This window comes from Monodelphis domestica, chromosome 4 (assembly GCF_027887165.1).
Source record: "Monodelphis domestica isolate mMonDom1 chromosome 4, mMonDom1.pri, whole genome shotgun sequence".
NCBI classification, from domain to species: domain Eukaryota; kingdom Metazoa; phylum Chordata; class Mammalia; order Didelphimorphia; family Didelphidae; genus Monodelphis; species Monodelphis domestica.
In genome coordinates, this window is record NC_077230.1 from 150,179,495 (window position 1) to 150,194,662 (window position 15,168).

General features: G+C 32.4%; 1 protein-coding gene across 11 annotated transcripts in view; it reads left to right on the plus strand.

The window, feature by feature from the left end:
• MBD5 (methyl-CpG binding domain protein 5) overlaps positions 1–15,168 on the plus strand; it is a 447,080-nt gene that overhangs the window by 240,673 nt on the left and 191,239 nt on the right. The window contains exons 4-5 of one of the 11 annotated variants that reach the window (XM_056797196.1): positions 8,757–8,885; positions 10,530–10,643. The exons of 8 other annotated variants lie outside the window; for them this stretch is intronic. The gene's annotated coding sequence lies outside the window, so the exon portion shown is untranslated. The remainder of the gene's footprint in view (positions 1–8,756; positions 8,886–10,529; positions 10,644–15,168) is intronic. 2 more of the 11 variants (XM_056797197.1, XM_056797195.1) reach the window with 2 other exon arrangements.

A 15,168-nucleotide genomic window follows, 5' to 3' on the forward strand; every position in this document is an offset into this window, starting at 1 on the left:
GGCATAGTACTATTTTATTACTTTCATATACCTGAATTTTTCCAGCCATTCCTCACTTAATGAATAGCCCTTTAGTTTTCAATTCTTTGCCACCACAAAAAGAGCTGACAAATATTTTTTTATATACAAGATCTTTTTTCTTTCTTCCTAACTCTCTTTAAAGTATAGGTTTCATAGTACTTTCTCTTAATTTTTCCCCTTCCCCCAAACCTCCTTGTCTTCTAGCCAAAAATGGTCTCACCTAAACATTCCAAGTATGTTGTGACTTTTGCTTCTTACAACAGTTACTACTCTGTAGAAGAGACATCCTGGGAGTTTAGGGATAACTTATTTTTTAAAAATGGAAAATCACTGCAACCTATGTAACTATAGCCATAGCCCCAATTAATTCTTTAATCAACTACCCTTACCCAAAGCAGTGACCCCACCCTATATGAGCCCCAATGAGTGTTTTTCCTGATCAGTAATTTTTCAGTTCCCTTCCTAACTTTGCTGAGGATATTTTGCAAAGTAATAACTGTTTTAGGATTCATTGGGTCTTCTACAACTTGCTACTCTAGGAGTCTTATGAGGGACTCTTACATACCTTTCTTTTTTGGTTATTACTTCAGAAAATGGTTCATAAGAAATGTGTCTGTGTTCCAGGGCAACAAAACTTCCAACTGTGTATCTCCGTAATTGTCCAGAACTTAGACCAAGCTGGTTATACTGCTAGAATGCAATGACAGTTGATGAGTATTTGCTATTAATTTCATCTGACTGTACTAACATCTTAAGAATATATAGTTCTTACACATCCTGCTCCCAACTCTAATGGCCAGAGAGAGCTATTACCCAAGAAATTATACATTTGTTTGTGTTACTTCATAGCTTTTTTTTTTTATGAGAAGCATTTAAGAGAAGCAGTAGGTAGGCTTGAAATCAGGAAAACTCATCTTCATGAGAGTTCAAATCCAGCCTAAGTCACTTACTAAACTGTACGACTGTGGGCAAGTCATTTAACCCCCATTACCCCACTTTCCTCATCTGTAAAATGCTGGAGAAGGAAATGTCAAACCACTCTAGTATCTGCCAAGATAACTCCAAATGAAGTCATGAAGAAGTGAAAAACAACTAAACAACAAATAGCTCTTTTATATTCTAATTGTATTCTATTTGCATTGTCACTATTTGAGAACATGTTTTATTAATCTTTATCTCCTAGTATAATACTTTACTCACAATAGACAGTAGATTTTTTTAATGCTTAAAGCCAAGTATTTTATTATTTCTATAAAGCAGATGGCTAATAACTATTACATCAAGCAAAGTATTGGATTTAACCTAGGAAATTTTAATGCTATTTATCATTGTGGTTTGGTTAAAAAATCTTTGATATGGAATCAAAACTCCTGATTCCATATCTCAGATCTTCTACTTAACTATTTCATCAAACTTTAAGAAGTTCATTTAACCTCTTTGGGCCTCAGTGTCCTCATAAAATGAGGATATTGAACTAAATGATCTCTAAGCTCCTATACAACTCAAAATTCTATTATCTTATAAAAGCCTTTGGAAATTTCATAGATTGTAATCACCTCCTTATAATCTTAAAATAGCAAAAGAAATGCTGCATTTAAAGAAACTTCTTGGAAATCCAGCAACAAAAGAAAAACCAAAAGAGATAGTGGGGAAAAAATGATGCAGTAAGAGAAGTGGTGAGAGGGATCAAAAAAAGGGCACACAGAAACACCTTAAGTTTGTATCCAGAACAATTTAAGAGGTAACCATTGTGATGATTGTTAGAGTAACTTTGCATAATTTGATAATATGTAGAAAACACTAAATTGACAAAAATGAAAGGTGTATTAGAGGGATTTAAATGGAGGTAAAGAATCTTGGGAGAATATTATAAAATTCAGAATTATGGCAGATAGCTCAAAAATAGGAAAATATTATAAAATTCAGAATTATGGCAGATAGCTCAAAAATAGGAAAATATCAAGTTATATCAAGACAGGAGAGGAGAGAATGGCAGGTGGTGCAACTTAGAAAGAAAAGTTAGATCAGAAAATAATTCAATTGGAAAAAATTAGAAAGCAATGTAGATTAAAATGACATTCTGCACAGAAAAACAATTTATGAAACCTTAGAAAGGAGAAACTTGCATCAGTTCATCTAGCCACCTCTTAGTTTTGAAATATGATGATAATGGAGACAAAAAAAAACTTTCCATCTCTCAAAATATTTTTTTAAAAAAACAGGTATGGACAAAGACTCTAGAATGATACTAGGAAAAATTTTAATCTTTCTAGGTCTCAAATTAAGAATCAGTTTTTTAGTATATTCTAAGGCTTATTTTTGAAAATAAAAGGTTGACATTTAGAAACCAAGAAACTTCCAAAAAATTATCCTTCTTTACTAAAAAATAGAGAAACTTAAGAAAATAATCTACTTAGAAAAATAAAATAACTTCTGATTATGATTAACCTTAAATATCTCATCAGTTTAACAATAGAAATGGTATTGAATATGTTCATGAATAATTAAAATATATTATTTGGAAAAAGGTAAATATTTAAGTAGAAACTATATAATTCAAAAGGTTTTTAATTTTCCTTTTTCTTGTGAATCTAATTAGCAGACATCAGTATATAAATGGATCATTAATATATATAAAGAACAAGATTGTCTAAGAAACTTAAGTGGTTTGTGTGTATGAGTATATACACATATGTATAATTTAATGTGTTATTTTTAAAATTACTCTCTGTACCCCATCTAAACTTATTTTTATTTTATTCTATGAGTTGTTTAATAGTATATTAATATTGTTTTTATTTTTTCTTTATCTACTTTTGGCATCTGTCACAAACCCCTAACTTGTTGTTTGTCCCCCAAATAGAAACCTTCTATCAAATCAAATAGTGTACTCAACAATCAGAATGCTTATGTCTTTCGATAGCATTTCCTTTATATAGTTTGGTTTACTGTATAAATTGTTTCCCTGGTTTTGCTCAGTTTGAAGCTCTTCTAAGTAACACTAAATTTTAAGGGCATTAAAGATTATAAATTAAAATTTATTTTCTTTGCTTCTAAAAAATATAAGTAATTAGGACTTGACCAAGCTTAGATGAAATTGTGTTAAAATGCTGAAGATAACTTAATGTCAAAATGTTAGAAGAAATGAAGTCCAAAAAGTTCTAAACATTCATCTCTATTTTCATGGTCATTCATTGTGGGGAGGGGGGGAATCATTGTTTGGGGAGATTTCAGGTTTTTGTTTTCATTTACTTAAAGATAGATTTTTCACCTAATGTAATCAACCTCTTTTTTATTCTAAATATCAGTTTTATGAATTGATTCACTAGTGTTTCAATTTGTCACAAGAGATAAATATTTCATCCTTAAGTTTATTTTATCTGCTTACTCAGAAATTAACTACAGAATGTATTTGACTATCCTTGCTGAAAATAGGAGCTTGGAACAAGAAGATTTTCAAAAAGATTTTTTAAAACTGACTATATCTTTACATTCAGACTAAAATATTCAGAATATGGAATATCTTCCTATTTCTTTTGTTGGCTTGAAAATAATATTTTATTTGTTTGAGCAAAATTGATTAATGGCTTTTCTCCATTGCATCATCACCGTTGGATATGCTGAAAATATATAGAATTCCCTGATAATTGCAACAATGATGACAATTTAGAAGATATATGTTAAAGTGCTTTCCTTTATCATGGAAGATATATAGTAGAGTTCTAAAGGAAAAGAATTCCCTATACATCTCCATATGATCCTATTTATACATCAGCTGTTCTCAAACTTTTTGGTGTCATGCACCCATTTTACAGTCGCATGAAACTTATGGACTCATTAGAATGTTTTGTTGGATTTGAGGATTTCCAGTTCTTTTGTGTTCTTGAATTATCAGATCTTGAGGCCTGGCTCCATTCATTGAACCACTTATTTGATATTTCAAATATTTGATATCTGAAATCATCCTCCTTGACTCATATAAATCTCTTTCAGGAAATGCCTTCAACCTCTAGGAATCCTCCTCCTAAGGATTATATATGTTGTTTATCTTTTATTCAAAAATGAATTCATTTTTCCAGGAAAAAAAAAGTTTGGAAGTGTTAAATATGAGTTAACATTTTTGTTTAAATTACTGCTGAAAATAGCAATGTAATTTTTTACCATGTAAGTTTTTTGCCCCTTACCCCCACCCCCAGAATATATCCTATTAGATAATTATATTATTCAATACATTAAGTCCAAAACGTTAGAGACAAAAATAATGCAAAAAAATTTTAACCTTCCAATTTACAAAGGAAAAACTCAGTAGAAGAAGAAGAATGGCACACAAGGAAAATAGACAGGTCCATTGTGGTCGTAAATAGACTGCATATCATCAGTTTTCCCTCAAGTAATGAAATAAAATTTATCATTCAAAAAGGTATGATCACAAAGGGAAGTAGCAAGTGCCAGTTAAATGAAAATGAAAGACAGTTATTAGACTCCTTAATAATTGTGTGGTGTTTTTATATGTGTATGTTTGTACACATACTCCCACATAAACTCCACAAGCTTCTAATTAAAATAGCTAAATGAAAACCTTTAAAAGAACCTAGCTCTCTGACACATATGCCAACACATATCACTAAGAGAGGATAAGATGAATCATAAATGATCAGGAATACAAAAAAAAACACTGCAGCAAACACCATCATCCAGATAAGGACTATATTATATAAGTCAGTCTTCTATAGAAGTCTATGGGTTCTCCAAGAGGGCAAGGAAAAAGTCAACTTAAACTATGATTAACAACCAGAAGCCTACAGGTACTTTTAAGTAAGACAGGCCAAATGGCTTCAAATCAGCCTAAAATCATAGAGCTGGAACCCTTGAGTCTCTCTGAAACAGCAACAGTATCTTTAATGAATATCAGCAATAGTATCTTTAATGAATATCAATGTAAAAATATTGAATAAAATGTTAGGAAAGAGACCATAGAAACATTTTTAAGTGTTATTTTGTGACCAGATCAGATTTATAGATAGAATGAAGGGATGTTCAATATTAGTGTGAAAATTGTGACTCTAACAAACCTCATTAATTACAAAACAATAAGAATTACCTGGGTATATCAATGGTAACATAAAAGGATTTTGCAAAATGCAACACCCTTTTATGTTTTTCAAATAAAATTTTATTGATACCTTTTGTTTTTTGTAACACTTTCATTTCCCACTGTATTTTACCTCCCTGCCTCTTGGGAAGCCATGTCTTTTTCTTTTAAGTCCTTCCCTTACAATTTAGTATTAATACTAAGTATTCATTCCAAGGCATAACAAAAAGGGTGAGGCATTTGGGGGTAAGTGACTTGCCTAGTATCACACAGTTAGAAAGTGTCTAAGACCAGACATGAGCCTAGGACCTCCTGTCTTGAGGCCTGGCCCTATCCACTGAGTCACCTATCTGCCCTTCAAACCACCTCTCATAAAGAATTTTAAAAGAAAAATAAAGGGGGGAAACAAAACATGGCATAACATGCAATGCTTAACACCCACGATGTCTCTCCTCTGCAAAAGAGTTAGAGGAAGATGAGAATTAGAAGACTATTCCTTCTTTCATTTTCCCTGCCTTTACAGTATTCTGGATTCCAAATCTCAGTTTTATGTTTTACTCCTTACTCACATTCACCCCATATATCCAATCTCTTGTAAAGGCTTCTTATTTCTCCTTTTGTAATATCGCTTATATATGTTTCTTTCTCTACATTTATTATCTTACCAGTACCTTTGCTATAACCTTCCAGCTTAGCTCCTTGTCTTGTTCATTGCTATTCCAATCCATTCTTCACTTAGTTTTAAGCCAAAGTGATTTTCTTAAGCAGGAGCTTGGCAATGTCATTCTCCCTACTCAGTTACCTCCAGTGGTTTGCCATTGCTTCCATAACAAATGTAAACTCTCCTGTTTGGTATTTAACACATTTTACAAACAGGTTTCCTTCTTATCTTGCCTCTCTTAATATACTTTATTCTCCTCTGCATAATCTGTGGTCATGCTACATTGGCCTTTTTTGTTGTATCTCTATTAAGATACTTCATCTTCTAATACCTGCATTTTGCTGTCCCCTAGGCATACTAGAATGTTCTCCTTCCTTCCTGTTCTTCTCTTTCACTGATTTAGGAATCAGCTTCTGAAAGAAAACTTCCACCTTCTGAAAGAAAACTCCTGTTCTCTGCTACCAGTGCCTTCCTTCTGATATCATCTTCAATCTGTTTTCTAGATAGAGATTTATAGTTAGATATAGATACTCATCTTTATAGTTAAATATGTATAGACATCTGTACATACATATTATATACATAGTTACTTGAATTTTCTTTCTCACATTCTAATATCACCATTTTAAGGGAAGATATTGTCTATTCATCTTTTCTTTCCATTACCAACATTTAGCATCGTGTCTAATTCATAGTAATTTAGAGTTCTTTTAATTTACTTTTTTTCATTATTTGTCAATTAGAGCATTGTATACTGGTGAATTCATAGAATTCAGTAAAAATTTAAAACATGATATGACTCAAATTAGAACAAAGAGATTGAATGAGCCTCTCAAGCAAGTATAGTAAAAATGTCAATATTAACAAAATCATTTTCCACCATTAGCACAATACCGATCAGACTACCAAAGGGGGTCACATTATTGAACTACATTAGAGTTGAGAGGGGAGAAAACAAGCATTATTAAGTACCTAATATGTGCCAGGCACTGTGCTAAGCACATTATAAGTATTAGCTTACATGATCTTCACAACAATCCTATGAGATAATTGTCATTATTATCCCCATTTTCCAATAGAAAAAGCTGAGAAAATCAAAGATTAAGTGACTTGGTCAAGGTCACACAGTTACTCAATGTTTTGTGACCAGATTCAAACTCTGGTATTCCTAACTCCAGGTCCAGAACTCTTATCTACTGTGCAATATAACTAAATAACAAATAAAGGTAATAGCTAACATTGATATGAACTTTAAGTTTCCTAAAGTACTTTGCATACATTATCCTCACATTATTATTAACCCTTTACTGCAAAGTTAGGTGATTTTCTTAGGGTCACATAATTAATGAGACTGGTCATCTGGATTCTAATTCACTCTACACATAATACTAAACTGCAAAGAATATCAAAGGAAATAATGAAAAAAGATAGAAATGAAGAAAGAAAAGGACTACTGGACCTTAAACTATATTAGAGGGCAATACAGTTTGGTACTCAACCCAAAAATAGAAAATCAACCCTATGAAACAGGCTGGACAAGAAAGATGAAAAGTAATCCACTGTGGATAGCTAGGTGGCTCAGAGAATTGAAACCCAGGCCCAGAGATGGGAAGTCCTAAGGTTCAAATCTGACATCAGACACTTCCTATCTGTGACCCTGGGCAGGTCACTTAATTCCCATTGCCTAGCCCTTACCAATCTTCTGCCTTGGAACCAATGCATAGTATTGATTCTAAGATGGAAGGTAAGGCTTTAAAAAAAAAAAAGCAGAATGAGGTAGAGGAAATAATTACATTCAAAATAACAACCCTGGGATGCAGGAGCTATTATTATCTCCATTTTACTGATGAGGAAGGTAAGGATAAGTAGAGATTAAATGACTTGCTCAGGGTCTCACAGCAAGGAATTATTCTAGGCCAGATTTAATCAGGACTTGATGACTCTAGGCCCAACATTTTTATCCACTATACTGCCTGGCTGCCTCTAAGAATAAAACCATATTAAACTATTATTTGAACCCAGGCTCTCTTTACTCCAAATCCAGAGTTTTTAAAATCTGTTTAGGCATATGTAAAAAGTTAAAATTCAAAAAGTCATTTCAGGGGGAAAATCATTAAATCAAATATATCTGATAACAGTTAAAAATTCAACTATGGAGAGAATTAACACTGATAAGTTACCAAGAGCTTTTCGCAATAGATATTTGTCCAAAGTTTCTGAACAGTTTTCAAAAGAATTATAAAAAACAATGTGACATATTACTCTTAGTCATTAAAAATGCAAGAGACGCATATCAAAACAGCTCTGAGATTGTGTAAACTGCATAACTATCAGGTTGACAAAGATAACAAAATATGGAAAAAGTGTTGGAGGAGCAACAAGATAAACATGCTAATTTACTATTGATTGAGAAATGAATTGCTCCAACTCTTCTGGAAAACTTATCTGAATAAAACAATTGAGCAAAGAAAAATGAAGCAAATGATATAGATAATAGTTTTAATAATGTAGATAAAAAGTATCCTAAAATCAAATAGAAGCAAGAGTAATTATAGTAACTGATCTTTACTTTAGAAAATAGATGGGATATTCCTCCATTCTTTTTTGTAGAAATATGTGTCTCTGAATAAGAAAAGTGGCATCGATGATGTTGTCAGATATGGTTGCTATATTCATTAGTTTACTCTAACAGCTTTTCCTTGTTACATAAGCAAGCAGGATGAGAGGAATATATATGGGAATGATGGTGATATAACAATCAAAGAAGGAATGCCATCTTTAAAAAAATTTGAGTCTTCTAAATTAAAGTAGTAGCAGCTACTTTTTATCCAAGGAATAACAGAGTTTCATAGATGCGGTCAAGTAAGAAACCTTCCAGTGAGGGTCAGTAGAAGAATAGGTTAGTAAAACCCTACCAAGAGATACATAAAGTATTTGTACACTCCAAAACAATAATAGAATGAAATCTATTTTCTTCTATAGGCATGATTCCAAGAATTGATAGAGAATCTTTCACAGCTTGCCAGATCAAGGACAGGTGGCTGGTGCACTACTCATGATTGACCTGAGCCACAAGCATGGTAGACATTGACAAAAGTTATTTAATTTATGGTAAATAATCTGGAGATCTCAAAAGTGCAGGAAATGTTTTTACCATTTATGTCCAAAAGATAAAAAAAGATTTTGAAAGTTAATGTCTAATTAGGATTACAATGTTAGTAGAATTACTGAATTTCTAGATCATAACTTAAAATGTAGAAGTACAAAACTCCTGGTTAATGGAAAGTGTACCAAACACATATTAATAAGAATGTACTTGGTAGTGTCTAATAAATCTAATCAAAATCTAATCAGAAATGCTTTAAACTGAATAGGAAGTGGAAGGTCAAAATCTGCTTCTGTATATACATCAAGCCAGGTAAGGTAATAACTAAGTAGGGAGAATAGTAGGTATAATGTCAAAAAATTCACAGGCGGCAAAAGCCAAAACCAATCCTTTATATACTTATTCACAAGTACACAAGCAAGATGAACTAGCAGACAAGGACAGTGATTCAACTTAACTTAAAAAAATTGTTTTTTATATAACTGATTTTCTCTGTGGATAATTATATTCAGAATTAACAAAAAAAAATTTAAAGTGACTATGGGGTAGGATGGCTTTCTACCATGGAATGACAGATATGATGACAACAATAGATCATAGAAAGAAAACAAAGTGATGAGAACAACGTAAATGGAAAGATCACTCATCACAAAACAATGAAAAATTTATGTTGCAAAATTATGAGGAAACCAATCCCCCCAAAGATATGATATGAAACGGCACCCATACACATTTGCAGAAACGGAGATGATCAAGTGATGATGAGTTGAGGAGGCCATGGGAGCAATTTTGTCATATCAATCGAGTTATTAGAAATAATAATGACATAGCATTCTATTGTACTATATGATCCTTTAATATTTGCTTGTACTTCCTTGTCTCAAACAAGTGCCTAATAATTTCTTAAATTTTTTTCCCCTGTTGTTCATTTTGGTCTCCAAGAAGTAAAAGAACCAATAGAAAGGAATTTGAGTTCTGAATCCAGTTCCTAACAATAGCAAAGAAATGGTGACTCGTGTCATGATGGGAATTTTGGAAGGATATTTGGAAGGATCTATATTACAATTTATGACAAAAAGGGGAAAGAAAGCCAAAAAGTCTTACCTCAGTTTTAAATTTTGGTAAAAATTGATTTCAAAGTATTAGAGAAAACATGTTTCCACCGATTAAAATTCTACAGGGTAAGTCAGCAAAAAAGAGAAGAGAAGCTCTCCAACGCAAAATTCTAGAGATATAAGAGAGACTTCAGTTAAGGAGCAAAAGAGGCAGCTGTCAGAAGGGACTTCTGTATTACTGGGTTCTTTTTACTTTTTGAAGTTAAGATATTGATTGTGATTAGAGAGCAGGGCATGCAAAAAAAAGTGCTTTGGAAGCAGAAAATTCAAGAATTAATAGCTTTTTTCAATATTTGGTCTGGAACAGGGAGGGAAAGTACAACCTGAGACACAAAAAGAATTAGACTTGAAAGCATATCAAGGAGGAGAAAGGTAGTCTATAGCTGTGATATCAAACTCAAATAAAAATGGGTTCCCTGCTAGCCACATAATGACTTAGAAAACCACAAATTAACATTTTATTTTATCATATTTTTGTTAAACATATCTCAATGACATTTTAATCTGGTTTTGAAGCTTTTTGGTGTTTTACAGGCCACTTTCATGGATCTGGAGATTGACAACTTTAGTAAACAGTATCAAGTACAATGCAAAGGTCATGTGAAATAAAGTCTGAAGAAAGACTATCAGATTTCACTATAGATCACTGTGAGTATTTCTAGTTGAGATGACAACATCAAAGATTCTAGCAGAGCCCAAATCTTCCACAAATGTGTCCATAGAGTTCCAAAAATGCACCACAAGGAACAATGTTAAGACACCCAAAGAAGCATCTAGAAACTCATTCATCTTGTGTAAGAAAATTGCCAAAAGTGTTTAGAAACAAGGTAGTGAAGGCAAAAACCACAGTACCTTGGTAACACCCTCCAAAGTCAGAGCAGGGGAAAAGGCAAGCCCCTCTCCCAGCTACCTCATAGTGGAAATAATGATTAAAAAATTGATCCTCACAACAATCTTGTGAGATAGCTGCTATTATTCTCATTTTACCAGTGAGGAAACTGAGGTTAAATAACTTTCCCAGCACCACTCAAAAAGAACTATCTGAGGTAGTCTTTGAAGCTAGGTATTCCTCAATTCAGAAGTAATGAAAAACTTGCCTTATTACTTTATAGAGTTACTCAAAATAATTCCATAATTCATCTGGAAGAGCAAAAGACCATAAATCCCAAGGAAAAATAATGGAAAAAAATGAAAGGGCTTTAATCTACTGACATGTGTTCCTAAGATCTGAGTAAACTATATTAAAATTTTTCCAGAAATTGAAATCATGCCCACTTGACTGAGGTTTACATATTCATTCTCTTCCCCCATTTTTTGGAAACTCAGGTATCATTTGCCATTCATGAGTTCTATGGTTCTCTTTAGTTATTTTTTGTGGATATATTTTTATAAATCCAGGTTGTATATTGGTATATTAATCCTCTAATTTTTCATTGTTATTTTAAATGAAATTTCTCTTTTTGTCTCTTCCTTGTTTTTCCAAAGCTGTCTCTTAGTATTAAATAAATGTTTTTTATTATATTAAGGAAATATCGTTTATTCCTTTGCTTTGTTTATTATTGATTGATTGATTTTCTAATTTTTAAGTGTATGCTCAAATTTATTAGTCCTCCTTTTTGTTAAACATTCTTATTCAGAAATATAAGTTTTCCACCAATGACCCTGTTAGTTGTATCTCAATAATTTTGGGTTAGTGTATCATTGTTACAGTTGTCCTTCATATAATTCATTATTTGTCTCATGAATAATTTAGGTTCTGCTGTAGACTCTTTTGATCTGTGTGACTCTTTTGAGTTTACTTGACCTCTCTAAGCCTGTAAAATTGGAATAATAATACCACTTAACTCACAAAGTTTTTTCTTTTGAAGATCAAGTCATATAATACTGATAAGCACTTTGCAAATCTTAAAAATGCTACATAAATTGTAACTATCATAATAATATGATTCAGATTTCATATAAGTCCCCTACCTTAATATCCTTTGAAAGATATTTGACACAACCCAAAAAAAAAGTCAGGTTTGGAATCTGAGAACCTGGCTTCAGGTCTCTTCTCTTATACTTAATACTTTACTGACCTCCAATAGGTCACTTAAGCTTTTGAGCTATTAGTTTCCTTAAGTGTAAAATGATGAGTTTAGAATTGTTGAATTCTTGGGTCCCTTCTATCCCTATCTATGTAATACCATTGCATTTTTTAATTGGGATAGTCTCTATAAATGATAACTTTAATATTTCTTCTGCCTTTCAACATTTATTCATCAATTATTCATTTGCTTAGCTTATGATCAGTTTTTGTAAAGATGTCATTTATTTCTGAAAATTAAGCATATTCCAGAAGTCTCATTTCATAATCACCACAAATGTGTTGATATTAGTTTTACCAACAACTTTTTAAAAATATTAGTGGTTTATTCTGAAGATTTTTTTTCTGAAAGAAGTCTGCTAAAGCTTCTAATTTTTGTCTTACTCCAGATCTCCTGGTAAATAACTTAGATTTATTGTGAATTCAATTGTATATTAGTGTAAATGTATTACAAATTCAATTAATAAATGTACAAATTTGCTGTAAATTTAGATTTATAATATAGTATATCAGTAAAGGATATGTCTTGCAGTACATATATATGTGTGTGTCACCCACATGAAAAGGATCCATAATACAAAAAAATGCTAAAAATCCATGCCCGATTCTTAGATCTGAAAGGTAATCTTTTCTTTCTTTAGTTTTTTTTAATGGACCTTTTATATCTAGGTCATCCATCCATTTGGAGTTTATTTTGGTGTGTTGTGTGAAGTGATCATCTAAATCTAATTTCTGCCAGACTGCTTTCTTGTTTTCTCAGGATTTGTTTTGAAGTTAGGTCCTCATCCCAATGACAAGTATTTTTGAGTTTGTCAAACAGATTACTTGTTTGTGTTTGTGGCATACCTTCTCTATTTCACTGATACAGTTATTTCCTTGACTAGTACAAAATCCTTCTTTGGATTACTAATTTTTAGTCTAATTTTGGTCATGACTTTCAAGTACTCAAATAATTCTTAAATTGTTTCTTTTTTATCTATTTTCCAGGTCAGTTGTTTCTTCATTGAAATATTTCTTATTTTATTCTATTGTTTTCATTCTTTTGATTTTGTTTTATTGTTTCTTAATGTCATATGAATTAATTAACTTCTATTTGCCCAGTATTAATTTTTAAGAACTATATTTTTTCCATGACCTTTTGATCCTCCTTTTCCATTTAGTCCTTTCTACTTTTCCTGGTACTCTTTTCATCATTGGATTTTTGGTACCTCGTTTTTTAGTTGACCAATTTTGCTTTTTAAGCTATTATTTTATTTTTGCATTACTTTCATTACTTTTTTCCATTTTTCTTCAACCTATCTTATTTGAGTTTTGAATTCTTTTTTGAGTTCTTCCAACATTTGAGACCAATTTCTATTTTTCTTTGAAGTTTTGTATTTGGTTGCTTAGATTTCACCATCCTTTTTGTCTCAGTAGAGGGTTAACTGTTTCTTTCTATTTCCTCATTTTCCCAGCTTTTTTTTTTTGCCTGTGGACTGGGAATTCTGAAAGCTATTGGTTCTATCTCCTCTGCTGCCAGCTTGCAGGACTCTGCATTATGAGCTACTTTGCCCTAGGTTTAGTTCTTCACCACTTCACTGGCTTGAAGGAGCCAGTGCTATGGAATTCCAGGCTTCACTGCAGGGTGGTGCCAGGGCCTTGGACTTCAAGGGGTATGTCTGGGGTATAGGGTGATCTGTTTTTGCCATCCTGGGATCCTGAAGTTAGCCTATGCCCAGTCTTGGTACCTGATACATTAGGTGGGGCTGCAGGGCAGCACTCCTCTGTGAGTGGTTTTACTTCTGGTTCCCCCTTATCCCATGAAAAATGAGTCTCTCTGCCTATGTTTCAAGTTGGGTTTTGACTCCTGTTGTTGGGAGGTTCTTTTTAAGTATTAACTTGGAAGGACTGGAAGGAGCATTCCTTTGATTCTCATATAGATGACTTTCCTAAAGATTTTAGAGCTGAGAAAGTATTCATGTAGGTTGATAATTATTGCTTTTCTTTCAGTTGTTTTATAATTACATATCATATTCTTGCATTGCTATATAAACTTTTCTTTACTATTTGCATTTTTTGATATCTATTACTCATTTTTTTCATTTCATTGTAACATTTCCTTAGTCAATAGTGAGTAAACATTCATTAAGCACCTGCTGTGTGTCAAACAATTCTCTAAACCCAGATGGCAAATACAAATGAAAAACAGATTTCAATGTACCTGACCCTTGGGCATGATTAAGAATTCCAAAAAACTCCTGAAGTTGGATAGTTCATAGGAAATGTGGAGAAAAACTGTGCTAGCCTCCCTCTTCAAATAAAAAGCCTGGAGTCCATGACACTGCCCTCTAGTTATAACATCCAGTCAGAGGACCAGGCAGATTCAATCTCATAACATGAAAATTTCCAGTCATGAATTACTTGTCTACTACTGATGTTTTTATGTCATTCCTGTTTTCTTCCAGCTTTTCTATTTCCAGAGATCTGTGTTCTCATCAATATTGATACCTCCTAATGGTGCAGCTTACATTCATTACTTCCAAAACCACCTCCCTAAAATAGTATACACCTTTTCATTCTGTGAGATTCCTGTCTTTTTTTTAATTAACATAGGACTTTGATTCTTTTTAGTTATTTAAACTATATATCAACATACTTGGTTTTAGTGTTTTATTTTTAAAAATAAAAACTCTTGGATATCTTGTATCTCTCTTCCAATATCTGAAGTAAAGATTACTTGTTGCAATTGGAGATTATCAGCCTTTGACTTTAGCTAATTTTCAGTGATTTACAAATAGGTCATTCCTTCTTTTTCACTTATTCACTGCATATTTTTGAGCCCTTATTTTCTGTTTTAGAATCAGTATTAAGTTTTACTTACAAGGCAAAAGAAATATAAGTGCTAAACAATTGAGGTTAAATGCCTTGCCAAGATCACACAGAAATGTCTTAGGTCATATTTGAACCTACATCTTCCAGACTTCAGGCCTACCTCTCTATCCACTGAGCAATCCAATTGTCCCTTTTTAAATACTTTCTAAGGGATCAACTAAACTATAACATGCACCCTTTCACACCAGACAAATAGTCTTGGCATACCAATCTTGA